This window comes from Delphinus delphis, chromosome 4 (genome assembly GCF_949987515.2).
Source record: "Delphinus delphis chromosome 4, mDelDel1.2, whole genome shotgun sequence".
NCBI classification, from domain to species: Eukaryota; Metazoa; Chordata; class Mammalia; order Artiodactyla; family Delphinidae; genus Delphinus; species Delphinus delphis.
The window spans coordinates 75,528,853-75,538,768 of record NC_082686.1 but is presented as its reverse complement, the minus strand read 5'-3'; positions in this window follow the sequence as shown (position 1 = coordinate 75,538,768).

The following is a 9,916-nucleotide window of genomic DNA, read 5'->3' as shown; positions in this document are numbered from 1 at the left end:
AGCTCAAGTGGAAGCAGCTGATTCTAAAATATGAGGGACATGGAAGAGGACAAAATCAATGAACTTTTGTTTGCAGATGAGGAAGCAGCATCTGAGAGCCTCGTTAAATCCCCTTTAATGTCACAGAGAGGCAAAGGAAGTAAGGGCAAATGAGGAAAGAGACAGACGAAAAGAAGATTCCAACATGCCACATCTGATACCATGTGCCAGGGTTGGAAAGAATTTTGATGAGCAGGAAGCTCTGCAGTTGCTAATCTTTCTCAGCCAAAATGAACAGGACTTAACCCCTTATAGCCACAGCCCCTGGTTCACATGAGCTTCATTCTGAGTTAGAGAGAATTCCTGGGTTTTCCACACTATCCTCTTGCAGATAACTAGCCAAGGAAGAATTTACCTCATTCAAAATCCAAGGCACTTGCTGTGGGTTGGCACCGCATGTGTAGTTTTTAATTTTACCAAAATTTCCTGAAAAGAAAATACATCCACCAGTATAGGAGAGGAAAAGACATGGACAACATTTTCAGCAAGATCCCCCCAAAGGCATCTGTGGCCAAACCATCAATAGCAGTAGGATCTGCATGAAATAACTGTTGTGTGGTGGAAGTTCACTACTGTATCCTAAAAGATATCAAAACTAAAAAATTACCAATAAGTGCTCATCCACAAAAAGAGAAACACCATCCTCGTGGGAAACCAGTGTGGACTTGATGAACAGCAATAGGGAAAGACTTTCCCGAAGTCCAAGTTTTGGTAACTACAACAACAGCAGCAGCAGCAGCAAAAGTCATATAGATGAAAAAGTGCTAAGGCTGTCTGCGCCTTTGAGAATCTCAGAAATAACCACCAGGAATTATTTTCCAGAAGGATAAAGCTCTATCTTGAGAGAAAATATTGTAAACATACCAAATTGAGCAGAGCAAGGACAACAAAGGCTAAAAGAAAAAAGGCTCTGAGGAAGCAGATCCCAGAAAGTAGTGCAACAGCAAAACACAGTCTAAAGTGGAGAGCACCAACCTGGCAGCAAGGCCTGTAGGGTGGAAGCTGGAGCACACGGCTAGAGGCAGAAAATCTTATTGAATCCAACTTGGCTCTTGAATCCGATGTTACTGAATCCAACAAGGCTACAAAGAGAGGCCATTTTTTAAGTTTTCTATGGTAATAACAGAGCAGCTAGGAAATATATCCTACTCCATCCTTCCCATTCAGCAGGAAACTCCTAATAGCCCAGAAAAACACCTTATTTAAACATGGGTAACACAAGGGATACAATTTAACCCCATAAATTACAAATTATAAGAAAAAATATTAAAATGAACCTCATAATATTCTGACTATGAGAACACAGAAAAATGGCTGACAAAGCAGATGAAAACTGAGATTACAAAATGAACTAAAACACATTAAGAAAATTATTGCACCTTTGAGAGAAAAGCACAAATCAGAAACAGAGAATCTCAGAGATTAGTCCTTCAAACTAATATGCACCACACACACACAAACACATACGTCATGTGAGTCTCTACCATGTTTGGCTTCATCTAATAGTTTTGGACCAAATTGTTTAAAAAGAGGGTTTTTTTTTTTTTTCTTTCTTAATTATTCTCAGAGATCTCTTGGTTCTTGCTTCATGTCCCCACTGGGAGGGCCTGGGAGAAGTGACATACCAGTAGCAATTAGCACGCTCAGAACCCAGATCTTGGTTTTTAAATACCATTTTCTACTAAAAGAAATCAGAGTTCCTTGGAAAAATGAATAATTCCAGGCCTAGGGCAGGGAAAGTACAAAATAAGTCTGGAATATCTTGTTGTGCATGAAAATAAAGAAGTAATAGGGTCAATTCGAGAGGACACAGAAGCCATCTTTAAGGGATTCCCACTGGCCAAATCTAGGACAATTTGAACATTACAATAAACAATGATAATAATGGATTATAAGACCTTAAAAATCCACAAGTCCATCCTAATTTAAATAAATGATCTAAGTAATAACAATGTTGAGGAATAGAATATTTACATAGTTTGAAAGTAACTCTTTACAAAATGCTTTTGAGAAAAAAATTAGTAGAGGAACCTGGAAGACAACATTGTAATCAAGTGGCCGAGTTAACATTACCAGTAATAGGAAAATCTAAATAATGTACTATGGAATGGGATGCATTGCGAACTCAGTGTAACAGCAAACGAAACCATAAACAAAACAAAAAGACAACATATGGAATGGGAGAAAATATTTGCAAATGATGCGACTGACAAGGGCTTAATTTCCAAAATATACAAACAGCTCGTACAACTCAATTTTTAAAAAAAAATCAAAAAATTGGCAGAAGACCTAAATAGGTCTTTTCTCCAAAGAAGACATACAGATGGCCAACAGGCACATGAAAACATGTTCAACATCGCTAATTATTAGAGAAATGCGAACCAAAACCAAAATGAGGTATTATCTCACACCAGTCAGAATGGCTATCATCAAAAAATCTACAAATAATAAATGCTGGAAAGGGTGTGGAGAAAAGGGAACCATCCTACACTGTGGGAATGTAAACTTGTGCAGCTACTATGAAAAACAGTAGGTAGGTTCCTTAAAAAACTTAAAAAGAGATACAGCAATCCCACTCCTGGGCATATATCTGGAAAAAACAAAAACTCTAACTTGAAAAGATACATGTACCCCAATGTTCATAGTAACACTGTTTACAATAGCCAAGACATGGAAGCAACCTATGTGTCCATCAACAGATGAATGGATAAAGAAGACGTGATATAGATAGATAGATAGATAGATAGATAGATAGATAGATACACAACAGCACAGAGTTTGTTTTTACAGTCAATGGTACAAAAATGAATTATAAACATGTAGGAAAAACTGACAAGTCTAAACTGACTTGTCTAAATTAACTACCTTGTAATATTCAAAAGCATCAAGGCCCTAAAACCTAAGGAAAGACTGAGAAATGGTTGTAGATAGCTAAGAAGACTAAAGAAATGTGACAATTAAATGCAATGTAAGAATCTGAGCTGGATCCTCTTTGTTGTAAAGGACATTGCTAGAGATATTGGTCCAACTTGAATTGAGGCTGGATATTAAATAGTAACAATGTATCAATGTCAGTTCTCTAAATCTGACAGTTGTAGTTATGTGGGAAAATTTCCTTGTTAGTAGGAAATCAAGCATTTCCTTGTTAGTAGGAAATTAAGCATAAGCATTTGGCGGTGATGGGGCATCATATCTACATTTTACTCTCAACAGTTTCAAGGGAAAATGTCTTTGTGTTGTACTTCCAAATTTTCTGTAAATTTGACATTGTTTCAAAAAAAAGAAAAGAGTAAATTAGATGGAAGATAAGAATAGACACAGAAAGCAGAACAAAGAAAATGAAAAATGGTTAAGAAATTAAAATAAATTTTAAAAATTAGAAACAAAAAGATTTGAAGACAATGATAGATATGGAAGACCAACAGGGAAATGGAATATGGATACTACTGAATCTCAGAAAAAGAAAAATCAAAACAAAAATAAATATTTAAAACTATATCTTAAGAAAGTTTTCTAAAATTTAAAAAAAAAAGTATTGAATATATAAGCTGAAGTAAAACTCCAGGGAACTGGTAAATATTTCTCAGAGTGGTCAAACCAAAACCTAATCTAATGTGGAATTTCAATGTTAGAGAAAATTTTTTAAAAAACGTGGGAGGGATAATCATAACAGAAGAGAAAATGACATTGGGAGCAAAGCCAACAGTCAAAAATAAGAAAAGGATTTTGAGTGGTTTTCCTTGGCTCTTGATGTGTTTGTTCATAGGTTTATCAATACTGCTGATTTGTTTGTTTGAGGAATCAATGCAGAGTTTGATGTGACTGAAGAATTACAGGTGAGAACATTTTCAAAGTTAAGAAAAACACTAATTCTGTACAACCTGAAGTGTGGAATCTGCCAGCATGTATTACAATTCAGCACGTATTACAAAGCCCAATTCTGATAATTTTTGTTCAGAAATAGTTGAATAGCTTTAATTACCCAACCATATAGAACGTTAACAACCTGACACTAGTAAACTTTTTTGGTGACTTTATTGGGCACAGGGCTGAGATTGAAATTTTTTTGAATAAGAACTGCCCTCATTGGCTATTGTTAAACTTTTAATGGCTTTGGAAATAAGCTGTTACTACAAATTTGATAATGTTTCTTAATGAATTCAACCAAAAATAACAGGGCAGGGCTTCCCTGGTGGCGTAGTGGTTGAGAGTCCGCCTGCTGATTCAGGGGACGCAGGTTCGTGCCCCGGTCCGGGAAGATTCCACATACCGCGGAGCGGCTGGGCCCGTGAGCCATGGCCGCTGAGCCTGCGCGTCCGGAGCCTGTGTTCCACAACGGGAGAGGCCACAACAGTGAGAGGCCCGTGTATTGCAAATAAATAAATAAATAAATAATAACAGGGCAAAACAGTGCTAATGTGTGAAACTTATTCAATACTAAAGTCATTTCATTGACAATTAATATTTGAATCTCAAGTACATTCAAACTGCTTTATACACTTCCCATGATGACCAAAGATAAAACAAGAAATGAAATTCCATTTCCACACAAATTTGCAGCAGATATATTTCCCAAGTTCAAACTACAGTTCCAGGAGTATTTTCCAGACCTCAGTGTATGAAAGAATGGAACTATCTATGTTCTTATCTTTTATTCCCATATGTGGCCCCACCATACCTCCCGCTTTAAAATTCTCTCTCTACAGCACTTTCCCAACCATCCTCATAATTTTATAAATCCTCTTAACCTTCAAAGGCTTCCCTAAACATCCCAGCCCAAGATTTCTCCCTAAACCCAACTCCTGTAATAACTATTATCTGGTCTTTCATTTGACCCTTTGTGTATTTATCTTTTCTTGCTTATTGTATATCCACCTACACAATCAATATCTCCCCATATACGCTGTAAATTTCTTGAGGGAAAAAGTTACATCTTAGAGTACAATCCACAGCCCCTGCTGGCAATACTTGAAACACTGGAAAATGTTGGTTAACTGCTTGAGCAGGTATTTTTAGTTGCAAACATAAAAGTAATAAATGAAGGACTATGGAAAGACTCATCCACACTTTGCTCTTACAAATTTAATTGAACTCACATTTCCTAGGTATTTACTTACTTTTGGCTAGTCATAGAAATAAACCTGAAATTGTCTCTACTCCCAGAAAATAAAAGGTAAGGTAGAATTATTTCCTGCAGTGGCTCTCAACTAGAGGAAGCTTTGCTCCCCAGAGGACACTTAGCACTATCTGAAGACATTTTTGTTCGTGGCAACTAGGAGGTGCAGGATGCTATTGGCATATAGTGAATAGAACCCAAGGATGCTGTTAGGCACCCTGCAATGCACTGGGCAGCCGTCCACAACAAAGAATTATCTGGCTCAAAATGTCAGTAGTACCAAGGTTGAGAAACTGTAATTTTCTGTGCCAGTGTGGGCTGAGATATATAAAAATAGTTCTCAGTATTTGTTTTCATCTTCTAAATTATGACATTTTCATATGACTTATTTTTTGTATCTGCGAATCTAGGGCTGATGTTCCCCCCTCCCATTCACCCCCACTTCACTAGACTGTTTGTTAAATGGATAATGAAGTATTGAAATGTTAGCCATTCTTCCCAACACATTTGTTTAACACTTGCTTTCTGGAACGACTGACCCTTTAACAATCTAGAAGGACCTTCAGAGATAAGTGCACCATGTGCTTTTTAATATTCAAGACGGTGGCAACTTTTCTTCAAATAACTTCCTATGGGAAATTCTAACATGGAAGGCAGATAAAAATAGAGATGCTCCATTGAGTCAAGGTGAGGGATCCAGAGCCCAACGGCCAGTCCATCCCTAAGGTGGACATTGAGAAACAAACCCACTCAAATTACACTCAAATAACAATCAGGAAAACTGAAGTAGAAAGTGAAAGTAACTAGAATAAAGTCAGAAGACTAGATAGTGGTAGGTCACTAACTGAAGCTGTGTTCATTCATTAAGCACCCTGAAAGACAGGTGCAGAACAAAGGTTCCTATTATGTTGAACTAACCTAATATTATACTATGCTAATATATGTGTGTGTGTTTATATCTGAGCAACTAGGGCTGATTCCCCCCATACCACATTCACCTCCTATAAACTCCATGTGGCCCCTCGCCACCATGGAAATTCAGGATGAACAAAATCTATGGATCAACTAGCTATAGAGACATTTCTTTATGAATCCTTCTTTCTAGTGAGACAGGTACTTCTGTGAGATCAATTTAGACAGGAAAAAATTTTTTTAAAGTCCTTTAACACCCACTTTCCCTTCTATGTACATAAATGATTCTTAATGCGGGGGAGTGTTGTTGCATAATGGGATTTTGGAATTAGGAGAATGTGTAGTCTGAAAAATCATAGCCTGTAAATTTATTTTTAACCCCCCCTAATACCTATAATTTTTGTAATACATACCTCAGAAAGCTTGTCAAAATATTTTTGGCTGGCGGGTGGGAATACTTAGAAGATAGTGATTCTCTAACAAATAATAGGAAAGTAGAAAAGGGACGTCTAAGAGAATCTCACAAGGAGAGGGTGCAGCATGAGGCTTTGTGTTTATAAGAAGACTGCAGGATATTTAAAAGTGGGAGGTAGAACACAGGGAATTTCATGTAATGACCTGGGACCTTTCAACGTTCTACGTAGCTGGTGTTAAAAACAATCGAAGGAGGATCGAGTCTGGGCATCGAATGTTTGGAAAATGAAGCGGCCAATGCCAAAGGCCAGAGATGTAGGCCAGGACCTATACTGTGAAGATAAGGAAACCATTCCTGGGCTCTCTGCTATACTTCTGTTATGATTCTTTCCCACACTATCAGCATAGAAAAACACACAATGACTGGAAGGTCAGTATGAGGTTGGAGTCATGCTGTGATCTTGTCAGAGTCGCAGGATTATGATGGAAGACATTGCCCCAAAGGTTTCTACCACGAGGTGAACACATAGTAGTCACGAGATCAAATTTAAGTGGATTATACACCCAATCTAGCTTCATGTCACACAAACCCCCAAATGGCTTTTTTCCTCTTAGAATTCTTGTATAAAGAAGCTGAACAAAACTGATGTGTGAGTTACCCAGGGTCAATGCTATATTTAGCAACTTGAGAGCAAAAACAGTTTCAACTTTCCAGTAAAATCCTTTTGTAAGCAATAGCTTTATAAAATGTCACAAACACAGCTGTGTGGAGGGCACAGAGAGATTTGTACCTATGACCATGAGACTGGCCTTGGGGAACTTACAGAACAATGATGACACCCTGGAGTGAAATTTTTAAAACAAGGGGGAGGGGAAGGATGGGATAAGCAAAAGTGATGTCTTCTCATTAACCTAGCCTATCAGAGCACTGCCCCAAATGTCCATCCACCTCAGTTCATTTGGAGCGCCCGCTGGAGTCTGCAAATTCCATCTACTAGTCATAAAGTGTCATCAATTAATCTTCCCTCGTGTCCAGCTCCTATCTTTGTGTTTATTCTCCTTCTACAGCCAACAACTCTTCATGGAGGGGCTCCTTAGAGGTCACAAATCTCACTCCTCAATTTATAAATGACAAGAACAAACAAGACCCAGAAAAGGGAAGAGGACAGTCATTCGGTGAATTTCAATAAGCATTATAGAAAGTACCTGCCAACCACCGTAGAAGATCTTGTGTGTTTTCTAGAGATTATCAAGAGGATGAAACCTCCAGCTGACCCAAGAGCTGGACCCTGGCAGTGGGAGGCTCTTCACCCCTCCTCTCGTCCTGGTAATGTATGCTCCGCCCACCATTCCCACACTAGGAGCAAGGATGCAGCCTTGAGAGAGTAAAGTGTTGCTGAGACCATCTGGACTGGATACTGACTGAACCCTGTGAAAGCCTCTATGGAAACTTAAAGATTCTGGGGGGCAGGTGTGGAGATCTACTCCTGCAGCCACCGAAGACAAGCCTACCCTCAAATATAAGTTCCCTTGCTTATTAAGTCTGCCACCTACCAACCTGGAGTTTTCTGGCCCTTTCTTCAGCTCTTGCCCTGTGTGTACAGGGGCGAATTTCAGATTTCATTCGGGAAGCTTCCCTGGTTGCGAACCAAGTGTTTTATTTTATTTTTAATAATTCTTATTATCACATGAAATGGAAAGCTTCTTTGCATTTATTCATTCCCATAAATGAGGAAGAGCTTGACTCATGATGACAGATATTTGCTTCAGTCTTCCAAGCACAGCCTGTGTTGAGGCTGGAAGAAGCAAGGATCACAAACGAACCTGTTTATTTCAAGATAGCTTTGACAGTCATAACCAAGAAATGCCATCTTGCCCCTTGGGGCCAGCCCTTAAGTCATCACTAAAATCATGTCTTTAATTTACTGATAGCTGGTTTTATAAAATCTGGTTTAAGAGTGTGATTTCTATGAAAAGATTTATGAATGTAAATAATAAATGTATAGGTTTATAAAATGTAAATGGTAAGATTTTATAGAGGTTTAGTCAAAGTTTCAACCAATGACCAGAAAAATTTTTAAATACCATCACATTACAAAAAACCCTAAATTACCAAAATACAGTTCTAAAAATACAAGCTGTTCTATTTACATGTATTTCATTTTTACATCAATGCCTCTGGAAGATCTATTAAAGTTGTTGGTTACCTATCATTAGTAGTTAATTTTTAAATGTAACTAAGTTCCCAACTGCACATTTTTTTCTTTCAAAGACAATACCTCTCTCCCTACATCTTGAAAAATGAGTAGTGTTTTGCTAATAACAGTTCTCCTACTGCCCATTCCTTTGAGCTCAGGAATTAAAATAAATTTCTTTAGCGTTTTGCCATATTTGCTTTAATTTTTTGTTGAAATATTTTAACATAAGTTACAGATATATTTCACTCCCTAATACTTCAGCATGCGTCTTTAAATAAGGATATTTTCTTATATAATCACAATACCATTATCATACCTGACAAAGCTTACTAGTAATTCCTTAATATCATACTCAAAAATCCCAAATTGCTCCAAAAAAATTTTTTATAGCTGGTTTGTTCAAATCAGTATCCTCTGAAGGATCATGGATAGCATTTGCTCATTATGTAACTCTAAAACATCTCCTCCCCACTCTCTTTTTGTACCATGGTATTAATTGTTGAAAAGTCCAGACGAGTTGTCTACAAGATGACCTGCCTCCTAGATTTGTTTATTTCCTTGTGGTGCTAGTTGTTTGTCTAGTTTCTGAATTCTGTATGAAGTAGAAGGTGTAAGAAAAATTTGAATAAACTCACTACTGGCAAGAATACTTCATAGGTGATACTGCTACTTCATATTTGGTCCATTTCCTATCCCAGCCGGAAACTTTCCCACAATGGTCATCTCTCTTCTCCCCGGATCTGTCAGTGACAGAAAATTAACTTTCTCTAAATGATCCATCTACTCTGATGAAAAGCTCTGAAGAAAAGTTTAACCCAAGTTCTGTTATTTATGGTTTACCTTTTAACTAAATGAAGATCCTGTATAAATGCACAGAATTTAATCTAAATAATAAGAATAGATACTAATATCAGAGGCAGAGTGGCATAGTAAAATGTTCTTAATTTTGGAAACAGACAAATGGTTTCAAATGTTGGCCCTGCCCTACCACTTAACTGTCTTTGGAACTTTGAACAAGTTATCCAATGTCTGAATTGTGGTTTCCTTACATGTTTAGAGTTATTGTGAGGCGTAAACAGGTTCATGAGTAAAAGCATCTAGCAAGAAGATCTGCACCAGCAAGTATTCAATAAATGTTTGCTGGGCCCCCCACATATGCCAGCGCAATAAATAAGATATTTAAAATGACATTCTGCAGAAATGAATACTCTATGTGTGTAAATAGATGGATTTATAA